Source organism: Trichosurus vulpecula, chromosome 8 (genome assembly GCF_011100635.1).
Source record: "Trichosurus vulpecula isolate mTriVul1 chromosome 8, mTriVul1.pri, whole genome shotgun sequence".
NCBI lineage: Eukaryota > Metazoa > Chordata > Mammalia > Diprotodontia > Phalangeridae > Trichosurus > Trichosurus vulpecula.
The window spans coordinates 72,445,461-72,470,845 of record NC_050580.1 but is presented as its reverse complement, the minus strand read 5'-3'; the positions used below and the strand labels follow the sequence as shown (position 1 = coordinate 72,470,845).

The 25,385-nt window shown below is 40.4% G+C and overlaps 1 protein-coding gene across 4 annotated transcripts in view; it reads right to left on the bottom strand.

The window, feature by feature from the left end:
* MAPK8 (mitogen-activated protein kinase 8) overlaps positions 1-23,429 on the bottom strand; it is a 128,410-nt gene extending 104,981 nt beyond the window's left edge. The window contains exon 1 of one of the 4 annotated variants that reach the window (XM_036734735.1): positions 23,212-23,429. The gene's annotated coding sequence lies outside the window, so the exon portion shown is untranslated. The remainder of the gene's footprint in view (positions 1-23,211) is intronic. The other 3 variants (XM_036734729.1, XM_036734733.1, XM_036734730.1) reach the window with 3 other exon arrangements.
* Between the last annotated feature and the right edge of the window lie 1,956 nt (positions 23,430-25,385).

The following is a 25,385-nucleotide window of genomic DNA, read 5'->3' as shown; positions in this document are numbered from 1 at the left end:
CTATTCTAGAAATCACAGGATGAAGTTAAGATTAATATTAATTTTAAAAATACCCCACTATTATGTAATCAACACTGAATATTCAATTTTAAAGATTATATGTCCTCAAAGCAAATTCAAGACTCTTAAACGATATGAATTTAAAACACTGACTGCAGAAATGTTTAAAGACAATTCAAAAATACCATCTAACACATTCACTTGGGTCGGTGTAATGGAAAGAGCAGTGAACTCTGCTTTCAGGCCCATGATTCAATTCTAATTCTGGCACTAGTTTTGAAACCATGGGCACATCAATTTATGGGAAGATATTGATTAAAGTGGGAAAAAAAGGGCAAAAAGGCACCAATGGATTTCAAAGTACATTGCTGGCCCTAACACCCACTTTCATGAGATCATAGATTAACTCGAATATTTGGGTTTATTAACACTACTGTAGTCAGGCAGTCAATAAACATTTATTAAGGGCTCACTATGTGTCAAGCACTATGCTAAGCACTGGGGACACAAAGAAATGAAAAAAGACAGTTCCAGATCTTGAGGAGTTCAAAGTCTAATGGGGAAGACAACATAAAAACAACTACGTACAAACAAGATATCTATAAGATTAATTGGAAATAAGCAACAGAGGGAAGGCACTAGCATTAAAGGGTATTGGGAAAGGCTTCTTATAGAAAGTTAGCTGGGACTTGAAGGAAGAAAGGAAATGGAGATAAAGAGGAAGAATATTCCAGGCATCTGGGATAACTAGTGAAAAGACCTGTAGCATTTAACACTGTTAATCACTTTCTCCGATTGGAAACCCTCCTCACTAGGTTTTCATGACACTGATCTCTCCTGGTTCTCTCCCTACCTGCCTTGATTGTTGCTTCTCCATCCTTTTGGCTAGATCGCCCTGCAGGTCATAACCATTAACTGGGAGTGCCCAGATTCTCATCTGGGTTTCTCCTCTCTTCTCTTGTACTATTTTGCTTGATATTCTCATCAGCTCTCACAGGTTCGATTATCATGTCTATATAGATGATTCCCATATCTTTATATTTGGCCCTAATCTCTCTCTTGAATTCTAGTCTTGCAACACTAACTGTCCTATAGGTATCTCAAACCAACATGTCCAAAACAAACTCATTATCTTTCCCTTTAAACTTGCCTCCCCCGCCCCCATCTTCCATTCTTCGTTTCCCTATTACTGTCAAGGGACAGCACTATCCTTTCAATCACCCATATTCACACCTTCTGTGTCATCCTCAATTCCTCATCCCTGGTCACCTCAATCTGTCTTCAAATCCTTCTGCCTGTATCTTCCTATAACCTCTTGGATGTATCCCCTTGTCTCTCTTCAAACAGCCAAAACCCTGAATGAAGAATGAACTGGAGTGGGTGACACTTGAGATAGAGAAACCAGTTAGAAGTTATTACAGAAGTTTGGGTGAGAAGTGATAAGGAGCTGACGCTGACATTTGAGTTCTCAAGATTTTTTTTCAACACTATTTCCATCAAGGACTCTAAGATCAGACCTAAGATCTTTGAGAACTGGAGAAGTAAATAACTGTGTTTGTATTTGCTTCAATCTCAAGGCAAAATTCTCTTAAGATTTTCATTCAACAATTACTGAAGACAACATTATGCAAAGCACTGTGTTAAATGAGTATAAAGCTAAAATAAGGGCTGCACTTATATAATGGTTTAAGGTTTTAAAAACACCTTTCAAAGACGGTTTCATTTGATTCCATTCTATAAATCAAGTATAAGTATGATTTATTCCTACTCTTCAAGGATTACTTGGATTATCCTTCTATTTCGTTGCACTTTCCTTCTTTTTTTCCATTTTCATTTATAACAAGACTGTCAAGATTGATATGATTCAACTCTTCCAGCAGATGTCTACTGGGTCACTGGACTAGGATTTCATATTCAGAATATCAGTAGTTTCTAGATGGTCTAAAAAATTGTGATTCTTAATACCTGCTGGGAACAGAAGAGAGGAGAAGGAAAGGAAGCATTTATATAGCACGTACTCTGTGCCAGGCACTGACTGTACTAAGTGCTTTTTTATAAATAGTATCTCATTTGATCCTTACAACAATGTGGGGAGGTATTTATCTCCATTTTAAGTTGAGGAAAATCAAGGCTAAGTGACTTGCCCAAGGCCATGAAGCTAGTGCCAAAGGCTGGATTTGAACTCAAAGTCTTCCTGACTCTATCCACTACACCACCCACCTTTCTAACTTTTCTGCCATTCTCTCACTATCAGTGCAAAAAAAAAAAGGCCTTACAAGACCCGAGTCCATTTTGTACTTTCCTTTGTTTCCCAGATTGCCATGGTCATGGTGGCCCAAAACAAAAATCATCACTAAGTGGCCAGCCTACTTTTGATGAACCTCTTCATACTCAATAGGGCTGGGCCCCAGAGAGTAGATTTACTCTATAAAACACTACAGGAGAACTAAAATATTACAAGATCAAGGTTTCTAACAAGATCAAAGTCTCTTCCAGCAGACTGATTAATATGACCCATGAAAAGAGGAGGGACAAGTAGATGGAGTATTTTAAAATGTGTTTATGACTAGTGTATTAGCTGTATGGATCCTTGCAGCACAGGGTTCATTAAGTCATCCCCAAAATACAGGAAAGAAAATTAATCCAATTTCAAAATTCACATGTTTTGAGACACAGAATACAATAAACACAGTGCAAACAATGAGATTTACCGTTAAGATTTTGTCTAGTATACTCTAATACTATAAACTAACTTCTCACACTGCCATATGTCCCTACTCTAAGAAACTATTCCATGAGATCTTTGAGAAAGAACAAATTACTCTGAAAAAAGTATACATAACTCCCTTAAATAACAAGCTCATTTTTTTCTACCCATAGCATTTTCAACTAATTGATAACAGGATTTAAAATTTGAAGGGCTATTAGAGATTCATTTCAACAAACATTTATGCTACTCTGTGAAAGCTACTGCTAAACACTGGAAACACAGAAAAATATAACTACCCTTCCCCTCAAGAAGCATACTGGTGGAAGGACAGAGCAGATAAATTCAACAGATAAATACTAGGCCATTTGAAGAGGGCCAGAAGTGAGGAGGGTTAAAGATACAGGATAAAATACAAATTTATGAATCTCCACAACCTGGTTCCAATATATCTTTCCAAATTTATTTCATAATACTCCCTTACACCAACTGAATTTTACATTCCAGGCAAGCTAGACCACTAAACTGTCCAGTTTCGTATGACTTCTTACTTCCTCAGTAGATCTGAGTAGGGCACCTGGCCCCAATACAATCCCTTCTCATCTTTATCAATTGATATCCTACTCTTCTCTTTAATTCAGGTGCTAGCAAATGAAAATGTTCCTAAGATCTCTCCATCACCCCCAGCACAGTCAGTCAGAAAACTAGCATTTATTAAGTGCCTAATATGTGCCAGGCACTGTGCTAAGCTCTAGGGATGCAAACAACTATGTACAAACAAGACACAAACAGGATAAAGTAAGAAGTGATTTCAGAGGGCAGGCACCAGGATTAAAGAGGACTGGGAAAGGTTTCTTTTAGAAGGTAAGACTTCAGTTGAACCTTGAAGGGAAGTCAGAAACCAGAGATGAAGAGGGAGAGAATTTGGTGGGGGTTGGGGGAGGGGAAGCAGGGAAGAGCCCCAGTGAAACTGCTTATAGTCAAGAGATGCCTGGGCAAGAAATAGCAAGGAGGCCAGAGTGACTGAATAAAAGAGTACAAGGAGAGGAGTAAGTATAAGAAGCCTGGAAAAGTAGGAAGACACAATTTTAAGAAAGACTTTGAAAGCCAAACTGAGGATTTTATATTTGATCCTAAGGTAATAAGGAATCCCTGGAACTTACTGAGTGTGTGTGTGTGTGTGTGTGTATGAGAGAGACAGACAGACACAGACTGACAGAGAGAGACTTGTGGTTTTCTTGTATCATACTTCTTTATGGATATGTCTTGTCCTTCACCCCAGGCCCTACATAGGCCTTTTTCAAGCAAGAGCTGTACAATTTCTCCGGATTTTTATGCCTCCAATGTCTAGCTGGTCTTTTGTACACAGGAGGCATTTAAATGTTAAGCAGAAAAATTCACTCATCTCTGCTTTTTGGAAGAAAAAGAAATTGACTCTAATTCTCCATCTAATAAATTTGGAACTATGCCCTAAAAGTTACTAAACTTTTCTTTGATACGATATAAGAGATAAAAAGAAAAATGTCCTATGTGTGCAAAATATTTACAGCAGCTCTTGTCTGCAGTAAGTTGTAGTGTCAGGGTGTGTCCATCAATACGGTAAAGTTAAATGAATGGAAAGGAATACCATACTGTGCCATAAATTAAAGGGATTATTTGAAAGAAACCTGGCAAGACTGCTATGAACTCATGCAAAGTGAAGAGTGCAGAACCAGGAGAACATTTTATAAAATAACAACACTAAGACAAAAAACTCTGAAAGACTTAAGATCAATGCAATGATGAGCTACAATTCCTAAAGACTGGTGAAGAATGCTCCTCCCCACCCCCCACACTGGCAAAAGTGATTGACTCAAGATACACAATGTAGCATACATTGTAACATGGCCAGTGTAGAAATTTGTTTTACTTGACTATGCATATTCTTATATGGGATTTTAATTTTTCTTTTCTAATGAGGAGAGAGAAAATACTTATTATTTGAAAAAAGGAAAATTTAAAAGAAAAAAACAAATCTTTATCTCTAATCCTAATCTCTCTCTTGAGCTTCTCTCTTCCTATCTCCTTCATCTTGTATCACTCTGTTATTCATTATGGCTCAAAAACTCAAAAGTAATCTTTGACCGTACTTTCCCCATATTCAGTCACTAAGTAAGTCTCTGTGCTAGCTGCTGGGGAGACAGAGAGAGTACAAAAATTAAATAAGACAGAGATCTTGACACTAAGTTTATAATAGAAAAAACATGTGCACACATAACTATAATCACACCTATAAAAGCCAGTTAACTTCTCTAGGCCTCAGTTTCTCCATCCCAAAAATGAGCAAGTTTCACTAGAAGATCTCTAATGTACCTTTCAGTTTTAGATCCATGTAATTAACTAAATGAATGACAGCTTCAAAGTTCTATTTTTTAAAAGAGGAAGAAAAATCTATAAAGCTTAATGGAAAACAGCACTTGAACTAAAAATTGAACGATATGTAAAATTCCAACAGGAAGAGAATGGGGGGGGAGGGAGGTGCATTGGTAATTAAGATGGGTTTTTAACACTTATTCAATCAAGTGCCCTTGAAGAGTTTAGCCTTTGTTTCCTTAATTAAATTAGGAGTCCTTGATGACCTCCTTGCCTCAAGGGAAAGCCTAGTTTACATGGGTTTGAGGGACATGTTTGTGACATCAGAGGCTTTTAGACCACGTCGAATTTTTGTGCCATTTTTAGGTCATGTGGGACTCACCTTTGACCCTGAACAAGATATATAAACCCAGAGGTTGGTGTTCTCTCTTGGAGCTCTGAGCCAGCCGTTGTCAAGCTCCCTGGCTCGTGAACTCAGATGTTGATGCTTTCTGGTAACTATGAATTGTGATTTGGTCTGTTTCTAATGTACGTTTGTATTTGCTCTAAAGTTCAGGTTGCTGGCTTTTCCTCCTGAACTAAGTGAGTTTACATGTATATGCTGGATTAAAATAAGATTGTTAACTCCTTAACATTACTTTCCTTAGTAAAGCAGACCAAAAGAACCTGTGCTGGCAGCATTCTTGTTGTTGGGCTTGTGTTGGTCTTTTACCCCTACAAGAGCTGCCAGCCAAACTGCTGAAACAGGAGAGAAAAAGGGTGAGATGGGCATTCCAGAGATCGAATGAGGATTGAGCACCCAGGTAGAAAAGAAAATAAGTTTAGTGAGCAGTCTAGTTTGGTTGTAATACTGGGTATGTGAAAGAGAAATAATACTTGGCAATAATGCTGGGAAAAGTAAATTTTGCTTTGAAGGCCAAACTAAAGACTTTAGACTTAAAATATAAAAGTCAAGACCATCACAACCCTTATGTAGGCCTTCTGATTTACTATAATTGTCTCTTTACTGATCTCTGACTACCCATCTCTCCCTTTTCCAATTCATCTTGCATACCAAGTAAATCTTCCTTAAACACTGCTTTCATCCCATTACATCACTACTGAAAACCCTATCAACTCTCATCATTTCATGCTGGCTCCAGGCTAAAGTCCAAACTCCTTCAAGTATCTACAGTTAATGTGACTCCAATTTATCTTTCCAACCTCTTCATTCACTACTCCTCAACTGTCTTATAGGAAACCTCCAGTCCTGCCAGACTAACCTATCACCCATCCCACAGCCTACATATTCCAGCCTCTATGTCTTTGCCTCATATCTTTAAGAAGATAAAAATGTGTTGAATAAATAAGCTTCCTGAACTAAGAAAATGAAAATGTTCATTACAACTTAGACGCAATTAACTATTTCTTTTGATACTAATAACTTTGCCGAAGTTCTTTACATAATCTTTGAAGGGAGAGAAGATGAACTTGCATCATTTGAATCACTACCATAACTTTGCCCTTCTCTTAACATGCATCCTCTAAGCTCAGCATGTACACGGACAATTTTATCTCCCTTTTATATGCTGCTTATACAAATTAGTGTCTGAAGTTACTGCTCAGAGATTTGAAATGTACAACTTAGTCAAAAGAGCAGTGGATTTAGAGAAATGGGTTTGAATCCCTCTCTGCCACTTACTACCTGTGTGACCCTGGAAGGTGATGTCACCTGCCTAGACCTTCATTTCCTCTTCTGTCAAATGAAGGATTTGGACTATGTGACGTCAGGTTCTTTCTACCTCTAAATCCTATGACTGTAAAATGCAACTTCAGTACTTGGATGAAAGCAAGTTTCTGGTTAATACATAAATTAGAGCAAAACAATTTGCCATTTAACTCTCTTTTTAATGGCATAACAACGTCAAGAAGTCATGGAATTTCCTTTAATTTTACCTTAAACTAACCATTTCTTAATTATGTAATTAAGGGCCTACCACAATCTCTAGATGAACCAAGGAATCGCTATACCTTTAACACATCCAACTTTCAGTGTTTTTTAACTACTTACCTAAACAAAGACATTCTAGTGTGTTTTCATTTCTGGCACCCTGGACTGTCATGGTGTAAGCTGCTCCAAGTATACCAGCCAGAGCTACTAAATCTGGAACCCAACCCTCATACTATATGCTAGAATAGCTTAATTAAGAAACCACTACATTGTAAGATTAAAATTCAAATGCTTGTCCCAGACTATCCTTGCATTTCCATATAATTAATCTTTGATTTGGTGCTTTGTTAGAAGGCTTTCAGTCAGAATCTAGGAATCTTCTAGATTTCAACACTGCTTATTCTAACACTGTCCTCATAATACCTTAGGTTTGTCTTTTTGCTTGTATTTTGAACAGCTTCTTGACTTTGATTAATTTACATCTGATTCTGTTTGTCTATATCTCTAAAATACCTATGCTCACTTATTCTGTCAATAAAATATTAATTTACCTTCAAAACAAAAAATGAAGGTATTTATTAAAAGTTTAGAAACACTCAGGAATTGCTGTTCAGAGTATCTCAAGGAGGAGAAAGCTTCCAAAGAAACTGGAATGATCACAAATTCTACTTTTAACAACATTTCTTCCAAGGAAAAAAAAAAGGTCCTAAGATAGCAACTACTGGTCCCACATATCTATTTTTTCTTCTTTATAAAATCTTAATACAAGTGGGGGAAAAAGTCATATGTATTTTAAAAAGAAGTAATTCTTGTTCAGTAAGCAACAATTTCTGATCCCCAGGGGCAACTGGTGACTCAGAGGATAGACAGCTTGTCCTGGAATCTGGAACACCTGAGTTTGGCTGTGTGATCCTGGGCAAGCCACTTAATCTCTGTTCTCCTCAATTTTCTCAAAAGCAATGTAGGGATGATAATAGCACCTACCTCTAAGGGTTGTTGTGAGGATCAAATGAAATATTTGTTTAAAAAAAAGGTGCTTGCTACAGTGCCTATAACATAGCCTATATAAATGCTTATTTCCTTTCTCTTCCTACCCCAAGTCCCTGGCTACCCTATGACAAAGTTATTTCTCAATTATATTTCTAACAATGTATCAGTTACTTGTATTTGAATAGAAATAGATAGGTAGTGCAGTGGTTAGAGTCCTGGACCTGAAATCAGAAGGTCTAAATTCAAATTCAGACTCAATACTAAACTAGCCATGTTACTCTGGGCGAGTCTTAAAAATCTTTGCTTGCCTCAGTTCCTCCAACTCCTAAAATGGAGGCGATAACAGCACCTACTTCTCAGGGTTCTTATGATAAAATGAGATATTGGTAAAGCACTTTGAAAACCTTAACATGCTATATAAATGCTATCATCATCATCATTACTTGTATTTGTGTGAAATGGAAGAGTTCTCAAAGTTAACTATTTTGGAACTCTGAATACAGAGAAATAATATTATGTATTGTAGAATTATATAATATTCAGCATAATACACCAAAGCCTCTTTAATTCACAGTGCAGGTGACTTATTACCATAGAACCCAACCAATAAATTACAGCAATGGTCTCTAGGGAGAAATGTATTTAGTTGAACCTTGAAACACCAAGAGCACAGTTCTCTTTGTTACAGCCCTGGCAGAAGAAATAGGGAGTTCCCCATTTCCCAAGTCATTGGTAATGGCTTCCAAAAGGCCTGTAGCAAGGATTCCAGCTGGCTGGGGACATGACAGAAGGGAGTGGGAGGACTTAACCTTCCTCTTAAGGCCCCTATAGCTTTCCCCAGGCAGATGCTGATGAGACACGGGTTTGCTTTTTTTCATTTTGGGGGGTGGGGGAGGGGCTGAGGAGGAAGAAGAAGAGTGGGGAAAGCAGAGGGTGGAAAGAAAATAACAATAAAGATGATGGAAGAAGAGGGAAAGAAGTCTCATGGAGGAAGCCTGACTAGGATCTTACCCTCCCTCTCCCCTAATCACTGTCAAAGACACTGGTAGAAACCAACAGTAGAGAGAACAGAGTGATGATCTATCTTCCTTTTCCTTTCTTCATGCTGATACTGACAAGAGTTAGGACTTTCTTATCTAGACCTATGGAATTATCTTTATCCCCTTTTCCCTCACACTTGTATTAGCCTGACTATTGGGTGATGAAGTGGTTGTAAGAAGAAACTTTCACTTCCCTTCTTCCAAATGAAACTTCTGCAGACAAAAGTTCTGAGAAATTCAATTCAACTCAAGCTTAAGCATCTACTATATGCCAGACACTATGTCTTGCATGTTACACAGATACTGCATAAATCAAGGTATATACATCTTAACACACTCATTCTCTCTCACTGTCTCTGTCTCTCTCTCTCTCTCTCTCACATCACCCAATCCAGTGGTGGCAGCTCCAGATTACGGCTCACTCTCTCTTCTTTTCTGAAGGAATTCAGTAAGTGGCTCATAGTCTTCCTCTGTATTACAACCCTGAAGAAAGGCTCCTTGGAGTTAGACTGGGAAGTCTACCATCTGCACAGGGAGTCTTTCACTTCCTGATGCTGCCTCAAGTGAAAAGACTTCAGTGGATGTGCTAGCACCCTATGCCTTCCATCTCCTGCTTGGAGCACAATGCTCCCTGAGGAAAGGTTGCTTGGGGCCAGGGTGGGCATCTTCAATCTGCCCTAAAGCAACAATTTCCATCTGTACCAGCACAAGTCATCTTCTACCTCCTGCTGCCAGTCCAATTTCCCAACTGAGATATTGTAACCTCCAGTACAAGGAAAGGCAGCCATCCTGTTGACTTCATGTGTCCCATCTCCTGCTATGCCTGTCCTCTGAGGGTTGAAGAGAGGTTCCCTCCATTCAAGGAAGAATACTCTCATATCTGGTCATACCCTCCACAGCCTGGTGACTCTGAACTCCTGTAGATCAGCATCAAAATTCCACTCCACACCCCTCCCCTACCCAATTCCAGATTCCCACCCCACCCTCAACCCTACCACCCTAAACTTTCCTCCTAACTCCACGGAGCTCTTCCACTGTGCCTTTGGTAGAATGGAAGGTACACGTGCTCATGGCAAACAACTCCAGAAAAAATTGAGACCACTAGCCATAAGCTCCCTCTTCTCTCTTCCTAATCTCTGATCATTCAGTTGCCTTCTGTCACTTTCTTCTTTCATTCCGGTTTCACATGATGAAGTGTCTTCGAAGTGTCATGTCCTCTTTAAGACCCCATTTGGGTTCTTTCTGGCAGATACTGGAGTGGTTTGCCATTTCCTTCTACAGTTCATTTTGCAGATAAGGAAACTAAGGCAAACAGGGTTAAGTAACTTGCCCAGGGTCACACAGCTAGTAAGTGTCTGAGGCTGTGTTTGAACTCAGGTAGATGAGTCTTCTTGACTGCAGGCCTTGTGCTCTATCCACTGAGCAATCTAGCTGCCCTCATAAAGTGACCTTACTCTTTACTGGAGGCTAACCCCTATATTTCTTCAAGTGATCCCAATTCCATTCTATCTCCTCAAATAAAGTGCCCCCTCTGTCACTCCCACTCTTTCACTTATTTTCAATCTCTCCCTCTCTACTGGCCTACAAACATGTTCATCTCTCCCTAGCCTAAAAAAACCCCTCACTTGACCCGTTCCATGCCTGCTATTGTCCTATATCTCTTCTGCTTTTGTAGCTAAACTCTTCAAAAAGGTCATCTGAAATAGGTGTCTCGACTTTTTCTCCCTTTACTCTCTTCTTAACCCCTTATAATCCTGCTTCCACCCTTATCATTCTACCAAAACTGTTCTCTCTAAAGTTGCTAATGACCTCTTAGTTGCTAGATCCAATGGCCTTTTCTCAATCCTCATTCTCCTTGACCTTGGCCTTTGACACTGTTGATGACTTTCTCCTCCTTGATACTCTCTTCTCTCCAAGTTTTCAGGATACCACTCTCTCTTGGTTTTCTTCCTATCTAGCTGACAGCTTCTTCTCTGTTTCCTGTCCTGGATTTTCTTCCAGATTATGCCATCTAACTTTAGGTGTCCCTCAAGGTTCTGCTTGAGGCCTTCCTCTCTTTTCCATCTATACCACTTTACTTGGTGATGATAATACAGCTGTCATGGATTTAATTACCATCTTTATGTTGATGATTCTCAGATCTACTTTTCCTACCCCAATCTCTTTGTATTCCATTCTCACATCTCCAAATGCCTTTCAGACATCTCAAACTGCATGTCCTGTAGACATCCTAAACTCTAAGTAAAAAAAAAAACAAAACCCCAAACACCTCATTATCTTTTCCCCTAAATGCCCTCCTCCTCCCCCACCAGCTTCCCTTTTACTGAAAAGGGCAACACCATCCTCCCAGTCACCAAGGCTCACAACCTAGGAGTCATCCTGGATTCCTCACTATCTCTCACCCCCCCATATCTAAGTTGTCAAGGCCTGATGATTTCACCTTTGCAACATCACTTAGATATGCCTTGAAAATCTCCTCTGCCACTGCCACTACTCTAGAGCAGGCCCTCATCACCTCAATTAATGCAATAGCCTTTAGGTGGGTCTGTCCACCTCAAGTCTCTCCCAAATCCAATCCATTCTTTATTCAGCCACTAAAGTGGTTTTCCTAATAAACAGGTCCAATCACGTCACCCACGTATTCAATAAACTCCAGTGCCTTCCCCATTGTCTCCAGAAGCAAATGCAAAATTCAGTTTGGCATTTAAAGCCCTTAATAACTTAACCCCCTCCTATTTTTCCAGTCTTCTTACACCTTACTCCCAAACTCTTCAATCAAGTGACACCAGCCTCCTGGTAGTTCCAAAAACAAGACACTCCATCTCTTGCCTTTGGGCATTTTCTCTGGTTTCCCACCCCCTTACCCCTCATGCCTGGAATGCTCTCCCTCCTTTGCTCTAACTACTGACCTCCTGACATCCTTCCAACTAAAACCCCACCCTATACAATAGCCTTCCCTAACTCCTCTCCATCTAGTGCTTTCTCTCTTTTCATTATTTCCTATAGATAGCCTGTGTTGTATATATTTGTTTGCATGTTGTGTCTCCCATTTGATTATAAGGTACTTGAGAGCAGAGATGGTCTTTTGCCTCTTTCTGTAAGCCCAGTGCTTAGCACAGTGATTGGCACATAATAAATGTTTGCTGATTATGTTCCCTCAAATACCCTGGCCTCCCACTTTCTCATTTTCCCAACTACCATAGCCTACTCTTTCAATAGCCTTCATAGTTTTTTTCACACACAAAGTTTTATCTCCCATAGCTTTCTTCCATATGTGAAATTCCCTCCCTTCTCACTTTGATCTCTTCAGATACTTAGTATCCTTCAAAGGTCACCTGCTACATGAAGCCTTTCCTGATCCTCAGCTGCTAGTGACTCCAGCAGAAGATTACCTTGAATTTTGTTTAAGGTTATAGTGTACATATTGTTTCCCAGACAGAATACAAGATCCTTTAAAGCAGAGACTAGAAAGTTTTTGTCTTTATATCCTTAGAGCCTATCAAGGTGGCTGGAACATGGAAGGGTGGTAATAAATGGTTGTTGATTTGACTGTTCTCATCAGAATTAAGCAAAAGCAATTTAGATAGCAAAATGTAGATTAAAGTCTTTCTGACCACATTTTATAATTTTGCAAAATTCAGAATGAAGAATTTAACTCCTCTGTGGCAGGATGGTATGACAATTTGCTTCCAAAAAGCCTAACTGGGACTAGTTTGAAAGGATCATAAAGAGGCCCCAGAAAACAGGAATAATATATTATTTGGCATTTGTACAAACTTTTTTCATGTAATAATAATCATGAGGAAAAGGAAGAGGCATTTATATAGCACTTGATGGTTACAAATCACTTTACAGATATGAATTCATTTGATCAATGAAACTCTGTATTTTATAAATAAGGAAATCGAGTCTAAGAGAAATAAGGTGACTTGTCCAGGGACACATAGCTAGTAAGTATCTGTGGCAGGATTCTAACTCAAGTCTTCCTGATTCCAAGTTCAGCACTCTATACACTCTACCACATAGCTGCCTATAATATTAAGTCTGCATATAATATTACTATACAGTTGCATATATTACATATAATACTACTACACAGTATTGTCATCCTAATATCATTATATTAGTTGCATATAATATCATAATTGCATCTAATATTAAGGCAGCCTGAAAATGTCTATAATTTGTGTTAGGGATATGCTAACTATAAATGGCTTGATTGCCTTGTCATATCTTTGGAATCAGGAAGCTGATAAATGGAAAAATGAGGAAGTTCATTTATAGTTACACCTAGAATGTATCTCCTCAAAGTGCTCTTTTTCCGATTCTACAATACTCTCTTACCTCAAAGGCATTACATTCTTTTTAATATTGGCTTTATAAAAAATGCCAAGTTTGGTCAGAAAGATATCAGATGTATTTTTGTCTTCTAAATGGTTTTGGTCAATTCTGATGAGATAGTGCTTTCCCTACGTACTACTGTTTCCTATGCTGATTGCCTTCATTCATGCCCAAGTCTCTCCCCTGTGCTTCATTCAATCCCAGACATCCTACTGGACATCTTAAGCTCAACGTGCTGAAAACAGAACTCCTCCTCCTGGATGCAGCTCAGATCATCTTACCAACCTTTCCTAATTAACTACCCAATCACTAGTACCCTCCGTTCCTGTATGTAAATACTTTGTATAAATTTATATACACACACACACACACACACATATATATCTATGTCAACTTCCTATTTGTTGTATATGTTTTTACACATACTTGTCCTTCCCATTACAACATAAGCTCCTTGCAGTTAGGGATTGTCATTCTTTTTATTTTTATCCCCAGCACCTAAGCAGAGTGTCTGGCACATAGCAGGCCAGAGTGCCTTTGCTCAGGCTATCCTTTACATTCACAATATCCTTCCTTTGGCTGAATCCTTCCTTAACAGTCACCTTCAAGCTCTACAAAAACTTCCCAACCCTTTTGTTATCTCTCTGATGCATTTACATAACATTGTATTATGGTGTCTCATTTGCCAACCACACTTTACAGTCCTTGAAGGCAGGAATCATATCTAATAGACTTTGTATTTCCCTTTATTGTTGTTGAGTCTTTTTTCAGTCTTGTCTGACTCTTCCTGACCCCATGTGGGGTCTTCTTGGCAAAGGTAGTAGAATGGTTTACCATTTCCTTCTCCATTTCATTTTATGGATAAAGAAACTGAGGCAAACAGTGTTAAGTAACTTGGAGGCAACTGAGGTTAAGTGACTTACCCAGAGTCAGACAGCTAGTATGTATCTAAGGCCATATTCGAACTCAGGTCCTCTTGACTCCAGGGCCAGTGCTCTATCTAATGTACCACCTAGCTTCCTCCTATCTACTTACTTCTCAACCCTTGCAAGGTTACCTGCCAATGACCTTTTATCTGCTAAATCCAAGGCCTTGCTTCAGGTCCCATTGACTCTGAACGTTTTTGAACCTTTTGATACTGTGGTTTAAGCCTTTCTCTTGTATACACTCTCCCAATCCCTTGGCTTCTAAGATACTAGCTCCCATCTAGTTCTCCTTCCTCACCACTCCCTCTCCATTACTGTGTCTATATACACATCTTAAACCCTTAACATAGATGTAACTCAAGGTTCTGCCTAGGGCCTTTTCTTTCCTCTCTATACTCTTTCTCCTAGTGATCTTATCTGTTTCCATCAGTTCAACTGGAACTTTTACCTAGAAAGCTCCCCAATTTTCATTAGCAAGCTAAACCCTAGACCTCAATAGTCAACTGCTTTCTGGACATCTCCTCCCGGATACTGCAGTGGCAGTGGATGTAAGGCTGGGTTTGGATCCATCAAGATTTCAGTTTGAATCTTGTCTCACACACTTAATAGCTGTGTGATCTTAGGCAAGTCACTGACTAGTCTCAGTTCGTTCATTTGTAAAATGGGTGGTAATAACAGTACATAGCTCACAGCGTTACTTGTGAGGCTCAAATGAGATAATACATGTGAGGAGTTTTGTAATCCTTCAAGTGCTATATAAATGTTAGCTGTTATTACTGAAATCATCATTTCAAAGTAAGTCCAAAATGAAACTCGTTACCTTTCCCCCACCCCAAACTTGCCCCTGCTGTAATGTTTCATATTTGGTAGAGAGCACTACTATCTAACCAGCCAAATCCATCATCTCAGAATCATTCCTGACTCTTCCATTGCCCTCATCCCATCCCTATATCCAATTTGTTACCAAGTCTCATCAATTCTACCTCCATAATATCTAACATTTGTCCACCTCTATCTCCTGTGTCACTCTCCTTAACGTTCCTCTCAGTTTTCCTTGTACTCATCCGTGTACATACCTTGACGGCAGTGCCTGTTTTCGTTTTGTATCCCCAAAACCTAGAACAGAACCTCGGTTATGAACTAGGCTCTTGATGAATGTTTACTGAATCATTACCTTATATCAATGGCTCATCTTCTACAATTTGTAGATTTCAAAGAAATCTACCATATGTATAATGGTTACAAATATGCCTTAGTATAAAAATAATCTATTCATAAAATAAACAAATGTATTAATTATTAAAATACATTTATGAGTGTTTTTTCCTCAGTAGTGAAACAACACCACTTTGAAGGAAACTTGTGTGAAATGTTTCATTTTAAATAAAATTCAGTTTTAAAATAGGGGTTTTATGAAGCACACCATTACATAAAAACCACATCGAATTTCTCAGAAATTAACCAGATGACTTTATGATAAGGACAGAATTGGGAGACAGGTGGAAAAAAGACATGAATTGAGGGAGGAAATGGGACATGTTTCTGTTTCTTCTGAGAATCAACCTTTTTTTTAAACTTTATGAGCCAACTCCAGTTGAAATGTTAAAGGATTCCTTTCTTAGTCCTGTGATTTGAAGAAACAAGGCAACAATTAAAACCAATGTTTAAAGATACCTTTAAAATTATCTAATCCAAATCCCTCTTTTTACAGATAAAGAAACAAGAACCCCAGGGGCTTTACCCAAGATCACATAACTATATGGCAAAACTGTGGAAACCAAGCCCCACTTCTCCTGACTCCTAATACCAGGGCTCTTTCCTTTGTACTATCCTTTCTTTCAATAACAGAACAGTCTTTAATATTCATTCTCAGTTACTAGAATGCCTAAATCTAAAAAGCATAGCTCAGTGTCAGTTTATTTTTTTTTCTTTTTAGGAATTTGCCTTTTTTTTTTAAAAGAGCTAAATTACTCAGGCAATAAACAACATAGCTCACTGAAACAAAAATTCTATTATCCAAGCATCTACTGTCATCATGATTTTTTTCCTTTTTATGGTATTTTCTTTATAAAAGTTAACCATACCAATAGCTTCACAGTAGAAAAGAGACTACGGATCTAGCACCATAATGGTCACATTATGACTAAAGCATCTCAACTACCTGTATGATTCAAGCATGGAAACTTTAGCTCACTAGTAAAAAAAAAAAATTAATAAAAGTCAAATTTGATAGTCCAAAATCAAACTCTTAAATAAATCTGAATATTCTGTGACTGGTCAATTTCTGATTTATTTTTTTTTTAATTTAGACTTTATTTAGAATCCTCAGGTCATCCCCACGACAGCATTAGACAGAATACTAAAGATTCCAATCTAATTAATTTTAGTGTAATTAATTCTTAACTTTCTTTCCTATAAGCATTTTTCCCTGGATGTAAAGGAAGCCAAAGGGTATCTCAAAAAGCAATGTCTAAAAAATAAGCTTCCTACTTTGCCAGAATATTCTTTAATTCTCCCCCAGCCCATCTTTTCAATAAAATATTTAATTATATGGTAGAATGGAAGAAAGATAGTATTGTAGAGTGGATAGTTATCCTCAAAGCCAGGAATAGCTGGGTTCCAGTACTCCCTCTAAGAATTCTGACCTTGTAATCCTGCAGGAGTCCGTTGCCTCACAGTGCTCTACACAGTCCTGTCAAACTCAGATAGAAAAGGGAGCCATTAAACCTTACATAAAGGTCCCTGGGGGCTGCATATTGACTCAGAAAACCATATATTAATTTTTTCTATGTTCTATTGTATTTTCATTCATTTCTTATATATTTCCCAGGTACACTGTAATCTGTTATGGGCAACAGCATGTTGGACTCCTGGAGAGGTTTTCTCCTCACTAAGGAATTCCCACTAACTGAAGTCACAGGTTCAATTCTTATCATTAGAGTGGAAAACGTATTCAACTTGGAGTCAGAAGATACACTTCAGTTTGTTAAGAGTTTCAAGTGTTGGCTAGGAGATTTAACTAGCTATGTGAAAACAGACAAATCAAAATCTCTCTGAATGAATTTTCTCCTTCACAGACCTACTGTGAGGAAAATAATAAATTTAAAAGCACTACATAAACATGTGCAATGCTTTACATAAAGATAGTAATAAACATCTATTGACCCAAATTCTAACCTTAAAAAAACAACCAAAAACATTCCAAGTACAAAGAACTCTGATTATTGATGCCAAATAAGCTTTTGCATTAAAACTCATTAGAATCATACCTCAGATTCACTGTCAGGCCAGGTGTGTTGGTTCCTGCCTGGAGTCTCTCCTGCTGGGGAAGCTCAGGATAGTGGATCACTTGAGTTTGGCAATTCTGAGCTGCAGTATGTCTAAAGCCAACTGGGTGTCTGCACAAAGTCCAATACCAATAGAGTAAGCCCCTGGAAGTAGAAGGTCACTAGGCTGCCTAAGGAGGGGCAAACCAGCCCAGGGTAGAAAAATGGAGTAATTTAAAGCTTGCCTACTGATCAGTATTGAGATCAGGGATGAGTGGCCATTGTACTTCTACCCTGCTGGGTTTAACAGGCAGACACTATCTCTCTCCACTTCCTGCCACCCCAGAAGGATCCACTGTCAAATGTAAAAATTCAATAAAGCAGTGACAATTTGATGTTTCATTATATGTATTCCATCCTTTGCAGTGTATCATGTCCTAATTTTTATTCATTAGCACTTTTTATTTATCAAGATAACCACAAGACAGCACACTTCAAAAATTCTTATTTAAGGAAATATATATGTATACGTATGCATATGTATACACACACATACATGTGATAAAGACTAGGTGAAACCACTGTGCTGGAGAAGTAGCTCAAAACAAGAAAGCACTTCATGAATTCTGCTGATTCTAATACAATGATTTATTTCAAATGCTTTGCAGAACAGAGGATAATGATGAGGGGTAAGACTCAGAAATACACAGCATATTTATGGATGAGACATGAAATGAAACCGAAGGTACAGATGGCAAAAGAGTAAGTTTGGGTCCATATGGCATGTGTGGCAGAGAAGATTCTTGTACAAATAAGCAAAGACTTCTGGGAGACAAAAGTACATGGGTAAAAAAGAATGAGGGAGGCGAGGGCAAAGGGAAGGGGAAGAGGGAGAGAGTGAACCTTCTACGTCAAATGGTGTCAATTGAAATCCTGTTAAAAGTTCATGGCAGCATACGCTTTCTCGGATACACCAAAACACTTCAAGGCTGTTCTGTGTAATTCCTGCTGCTTTCTAAATCAATTTCTTTCTTTCCAATCTGAACAAAGGGCTGCCTAATATTCCTTGGGGAGCCAAGGATTTGAGAGATCAAATCTAGTCCAACCCCTCATTTCACTGATGAGGAAACAGAGGTTCAGAAAGAGTGATTACCTCAACATCCTAAAATGAGCTAGAGGAAGAAAGGGACAACAATTTGTTTCTTGATTCCTACTCCAAGCATCTTTTTACTACATCACACTGCCTCACCTAGTGCAAGATCCTAAAGAGTAAGCAGTCAAGTTCACAGGGGAAAATCACTTTGAAGACACAAGTTAACAAGAAATGCCAAGTATAATAACTGAGATTTCACCTCCTATCCATTTAACTGAAATAACAGAGGGTCTGTGGAAAGACAGGTACCCTAATAATCCTGTACCTTCTCCTCCCACGTCATCCCCTCTCCTGAATTTTTAAATCCCTCAACGAGTGGCGCCTTACCTACTGCTTACAAGCATCCCCGGATCTACTTCATATGAGCCTTCACTTGATTGTGCCATTCCCTCAAGCTATCGGAGGTCTCCTATCCCACACTTAGAAAAAACTATTTCATTGCTTCTACTCTCACTTCTCAATCTGGCTTCTGATCTTGCTCACCTAAAAATGTTCCTTCTAAAGCTACTAATGATCTCCTAGATGCCTTCTTGGCTTCTATTCTCTTCATAGTGTTTAGCACCACTGACCACTCTCTTCCTCCCTGGGTTTTCATGTTCCTGTTCTCTCCTATCCTACCAACTATTCAGTAGCTCCTTCTCTGTATCTTTTGGAAGATCATCTATGACCCATCCCTACTAATGGCCTCCCCTCTCCTCCCTCCTTTTGCTTCCCTTCTTTTCCCCTCCCAGCCTCCCTCTCCTCCTGGTGGTCTCATCAGCCCCCACGGGCTCAATTATCATCTCCATCCAGATGCCTCCCAGATAGATACCCTCCCCACCACACACATAGGTGTGGGTATATCTATGTGGGAGTCTTCTGGACTCCATGCTTGTATGTGTGTGTGTATATACCTACAGATACATCCCAGTTTTTTGGAACTCCAGTCCCACATTATCAACTGCCCAAGGGTATTTCCACATATCCACCCTCTTACTAACCTTGCACCATTCTTCTAGTCACCCAGGTTCCCAAACTCAGTCATCCTACAATCTCTCTCCCGCAATCCCAATCAGCTGCTAAGCCTCACTCATTCTACCTCCACGATATGCCTCATATCTATCTTCTCTCCACTCACACAGCCACCACCCTGGTCCAGGTCCTCATCACCTCCGGCCCTGGACTACTGCAACAGCCAGGCTGGTCTCTCTAAAACTAGTCTCTCCAATTCACCAGCTTTCATATAGTTGCCAAAGTGATATTCCTAAGGCACATATCTATGTCACTCTCCTGCTCAGTAACCTCCAACAGCTTCCTCTTACCTCTAAGGATAAAATACCAATTCTTTCATTTGGCTTCCAAAGCCCTTCATAACCAGACTCCAGTGTACCTACACAGCCCTACTAAACACGACTCTCCTCCACACTTGGTGTTTCTCACACCCAATATGCCACCCAGCATCTCTGTGCCTTGCATAGGCTGATCCTCTTGCCTAGAATGAGCTTCCTCTTCTTCTTTAGCACAGAGAAACACTACCTGCCTTTGAAAGTCAGCTCAAGTGAAATATTCTGAACAGGGAGCTCTCCTAATCCTGCCCTTTGCTAATGCCCTCCCTCCAGAAATTACTCTCTCCGCCACCCCCCCCCCAAATATAAGTTATTTGAGTTATCTGTTTTTGTCTTTGTATCCACAGGGCTTGGCAAACAGGACATACTTAACAAATGCTGCTGAACGAATACCCAATTCTTAGAGCTCTGAATTGACTCAAACATGCTATAAAATGATTTTAGAATTATGTAAGAAAAGCCACCAAGCTGTTCATGACCCAGGAAGTTGCAATCAGGCATATATTCCAAAGAGGTCAATCAGGTCTTATTTGTAACAAGTCATAGTAGCACTCCCATGGTGGTACTAAGAACTGGTTTACAAAAGGGGAATTTCTAAATATACTGCAATCTATTAAGGAAATTTAATGTTATTGTATAGTAAGAAACACTAATATGAAAATTTCAGAGAAACACAGGAAAATTTGTATGATGTGATACAGGTGTGAGAAAAAGAGGATCACGTGAACAATATCACAACAACAACGTCAAGAAAAAAACACTAAAAGGAAGCTGAACTCAATCGGTACAATGAAAAATCTTGATCCTGAGAAGAGAATAAAAAGTAGTTTTCTTCTTAGAAGGAGTATACACAGATTTTATCCACCACTTTTGTTTATTCTTCTTTGTTACAAGAGAGGGCTTAAGGAGGAGGAAAAAAGGGGTTATAAAATAAGAAAGGGTTAAGAAATAACTGTGATGCAGAGATAAAAATATAATATATAAAATTTCACCACTTGCAATTTAAAGGGCATATGCGTCCTCTAATTTTTTATAACAAAGCAAATTGGAAATATGTTGGTGCCATGAGGACTTCTGCCTTATTAAAACTTGTACCTTTTATAATACAAGTATTCAGACAATTATTTATTGTAATTCAAACATTTTTGATTTCAGTATTATGAGCTTTTTAAGAAGGTCAACTTACTGAAGCAATAACACTTCAACAAAGTTACTCAAGATCCACCTACTCTGGTGATAGGTAATATACAGGGGGGCATAGCCACTTAGTCATTTCAAATTGATGAAAACTTTGGCTTACCAAAACGTACATACAAAATGGAGGGCAATTTTTTTTTAATTGCAATTTTAGTTCATGTTTAATTCTTTAGTTTCTAGTATACTGGAACATTTAATCCTCCACACTTAAACAAAAGTAAAAGCACCTCCCATACAATCATAGAATATTAAAGACAAAAGGAGTCTCAGGGAGACAATCCCTTCATTTCACAAATATAAGGATCTTAAACATTAAGTTATCATAAAGCTTTATTTAAGAATAAATCAGGACTATGACTTACAGCCAAGGCATCATTCACATACCACATTAAACTACTTCATTTTACCTTCTACTCCTAGCTCTTACATAGTATGGAATGGCTAATGAACCTGCCAGGGAGCCACATGACCAAAAAATACTAGCATGAGCTCAGAATTAAATAAGTTAACGGCACTTAGTGGGAAGGTTTTTTTTGTTTTGTTTTGTTTTGACCTTGGCTAATGTGGCATAGTTGACAGAGCTGGTCTTGGAAGCACCAAGACATAGGTTCAAGTCCCTCCTCTGACAAATACTGTCCTTGTAACCCTGGGCAAGTCACAACCTCTCAGCACAGTGGGCATCTGAGATGGTCAATTGCAGGGGACGAATCAACTTGCATTATCAGAGCGAATTTCCTTACCTGGGAGTTCCCTATGGGAATAAAATCAATAGTCCAGTCCCTATCCCTAAGTGTAAAGTAAATTGTGCTTATTGGGCACAGTTTAATACAATAGTGATGAATGTTATTGAATTCACAGAAAATATATGATGGAACACAAGGGAAAAAAATGCTTTTACTAATTTACCCAAACTCCAGATAACACAGCTGCGGCACAGTGAGTGACTCGGCCAGTCAAGTCAGTCAAGAAAAAATTATTAAGCTCCTATCATGTGCCACGGACTAAGCATAAGCGTTTGGAATATAGAGAAAGGGAAAAGACAGTCCCTGCCTTAAGATTTTAAAAAAATCTCGTAAGAACACCACAAGCTAAAGCGGTCCAACTGATATTTACATTTGCTATTCACCGGCTGAGGAATCATCACCGGAACCTGTATTTTTTTTTTTGCATTGATATATCTGTATATAACTGATGCATCTGTACATTACATTACTGGCATAAACAAAGCTCCACAGAACGCAAAAAGCAAACAAAAACACACACACTCAAAAACCCAAGGATGCCTTAGAGCATCAACTCAGCCACCACAAATACTCGAGGCAGGGAAACGATACCATTCTCTTTTACATAGCCGGTATCTACGAGGCGCTCGCTGCACGCCTCTAGTCCCTGTCCCGGCCTTCAAGGACTACAGATATCCCCCCCTCCCTCAAAGTCTTTGAGAACTTATCCCCCACCCCGTGCCGTTTAAAAAATACAATAGGAAGTAGTGAAAACACACCAGGCAGAGACCATCGTTCGGGACCGCCCGCCGCGGGAGGAGGAGGGGAGTAGGGGGTAGGTGGGTAGGTAGGTGCCCATCCGGCTCCCGCGGTCCCGGGGCTGGAAGTAGTGGGGGGCGGGGAGGGTTAAGGGCAGGAAAACGGTGGGGCGGCAGCGGCACGTCATCTACCCCAACACCGCACCCCCGGCCCCGTCCCCTCCCCCTCTGGGTCTTCCTCCCCGCCCCCTCCCCCTCCTGGCCCCCTTCACCCCGCTATTGTTCTCCAGATCCCCCGGCATCCTCTCCCCAGTCCCCGGGAGGACCCCCTCCCCCCGAGAGGGGACGCCCGCCCCTCCCCCTCGCCGCCCCCTCCTCCTCCCCTCCCCCTCTGGAGGGGGTCACCGCGGCGGCGGCGGCACAATAACATAAACACAGCGGTTACGGCCGGAGGAGCCGCCCCCGGGCTCCGGGCCCCGCTCCGCGTCCCGGAGCCACACTCACCCAGGGAAGCGAAGCGCATGTGGAAGGGAGGAAGGCCCCCGGAGTCGTAGCGGGGGCGGCCGGGGAGCGGGGGAGGGCGGGACGGGCTCCGAGCCCGAGCCCGAGCCGCTGGCTGGCCAGTCCACCGAGCTCGTCCGGGCTACGGGCCGCGTCCTCCTGCCTCCGCTGCTCGGCTGAGGAACAAGAGCGCCAGCCGTCACCGCGCACGCCGCTGCGTCATCCCGCAGGGCCACGCCCCCTGCCCCCGCCCCCCTCGCCCACGAGGGGGCGGGGCGATTCGGATCCCGGGAGGCGGGGCCAGCAGAAACTAGAGTTTGGTACGGGGAGGGCAGACCTCGGTGGCCCGAGTCCAGAGGCCGGGGAAAAAGGCGGCTCTAAATAGGGGGCGGGGCAAAAAGGGAAGTATGAATGAGGGGCGTGGCTAGAGCCGGGCCCGACGGGGGCGGGGACTGCGCTCTTGTAGGTGGTGAGTGGCTGATATTAACAAGTCGCATTTATGTGGCACTTAATTAAAAAAAATGGAGGGGAAATGCAATGAGTAATTTGCAGTCAGAAACACTCGTGTTCAAATTCCGATTCTGACCATGGGCACGTCACTAAACCTCAAGGTGCCTCAGACAAATTCCTAGGATTTCTCTCCTAACACACTACGGGAGTGAATTTGGGGAAAGTCACTTGACCTCCCTGGCCACGGCTTCCTCGTCTGTAAAATGTGGGGGTTGGTCTCTCTGTACTCCCGAAGTCCCTGCCAAGTTTTTATCTTCACTGCCAGCATGCCCAGGTTGAGATCTGAGAGGATGGAGTTCCTGCGTGATGACAAAGCTATAGCTTCTAGCAACCCAGTTTATTTTGTTTTTAAGGGAAAAAACCAAAATATGCCTTTTCTTCATAACCCCCAGGTCAGCTAGGTAGTGGACGTCTGCAGAAGAGGAAACTGTTAAATGGAAGAACAAAAACTCTGTTTTCCACTCAAAATACCGTGCTGTTTCTCGGTACCAAAGAAGCCAGCCTGGGGGCAAAGCTGTAAAGCTGAAAAAGAACCTGTGCACTGTGTTCTGTCTCCTCTCCAGCAGTGCCCACTTGTAAACCTCCAATTGGAGACTTCTTGCTGACCAGGCCCTCCTAGCAGTCATCTCCCTCCCCCATTACTCATGTGTGTTGTTGTTGTGTGGAGTGTAGTGGAAAGAACACCAACTTTAGGATTCAGGGCACTTGGATTTCATTCTTACCTCTTCCATTTACTAGCTGGGTGACCTTGGGTAAGTCACTGAAGCTCCAATACCTCATCTGTAAAATGGGCATAAGAATATTTGTCTTGCCTAATCCAATCCCAAATGAAGTGATGTATAAAAGGGATTTTGTAAAGCATAATCTATAGTCAATAATCCACTCACTGGGGCAGCTAGGTAGTAAAGTGGATAGATCCCTGGGCCTGAATTCAGGAAGATCAGAGTGCAAATTTGACCTCAGACCCCTATTAGCTTTGTGACTCTAACCAAGTCCCTTAACCCTATTTGCCTCAATTTCCTCATCTGTAAAATGAGCTAGAGAAGGAAATGGCAAAGCACTCTAGTATCTTTGTCAAGAAAACCCCAAAGAGTTGAAGATGACGGAACAAAGAAAACAAATCTACTCATCTGTCTATAAAACACCCCTTAGAGCTTTGTTTAGTAGTGTATAAATTTCTGTTCACTTTAACAGCCTGGTACAGAAGAACCAAATTCAAATCTCACCTCTAACACTAGCTGGCTGTGTGACCCTCAACAAGTCACTTAATCCCTCCGTTTCCTTATCTATAAAAGAAAGTTTGGGCTAGATAAGGTCCCTATTGGCTGTAAATCTATGCACCTATGACCAAGCATTTCCTATTTGCAAAGGACTAGGAATACAAGAACAAAAACAAAACATTCCCTGCCATGAAGAAACTTCCATTCTACTGGGAGGAGTTAACAAATACACAGAAAGATATGTACTAAGTAACACATCTTAACTGGTATAACTTAGTAAAGTCCTAGAACATTACTTGAGGCTCAGGGAGACTAAATGAATTGTCCGTCATCCACACTGCTAATATGTGTCAGAAGCAGGATCTGAACGCAACTCTTCCTGACTCCGAGTCTAGCATTCTACGAGCTATGCAACAATTTAAGTCACTTTTAAATCGACTTTTATCT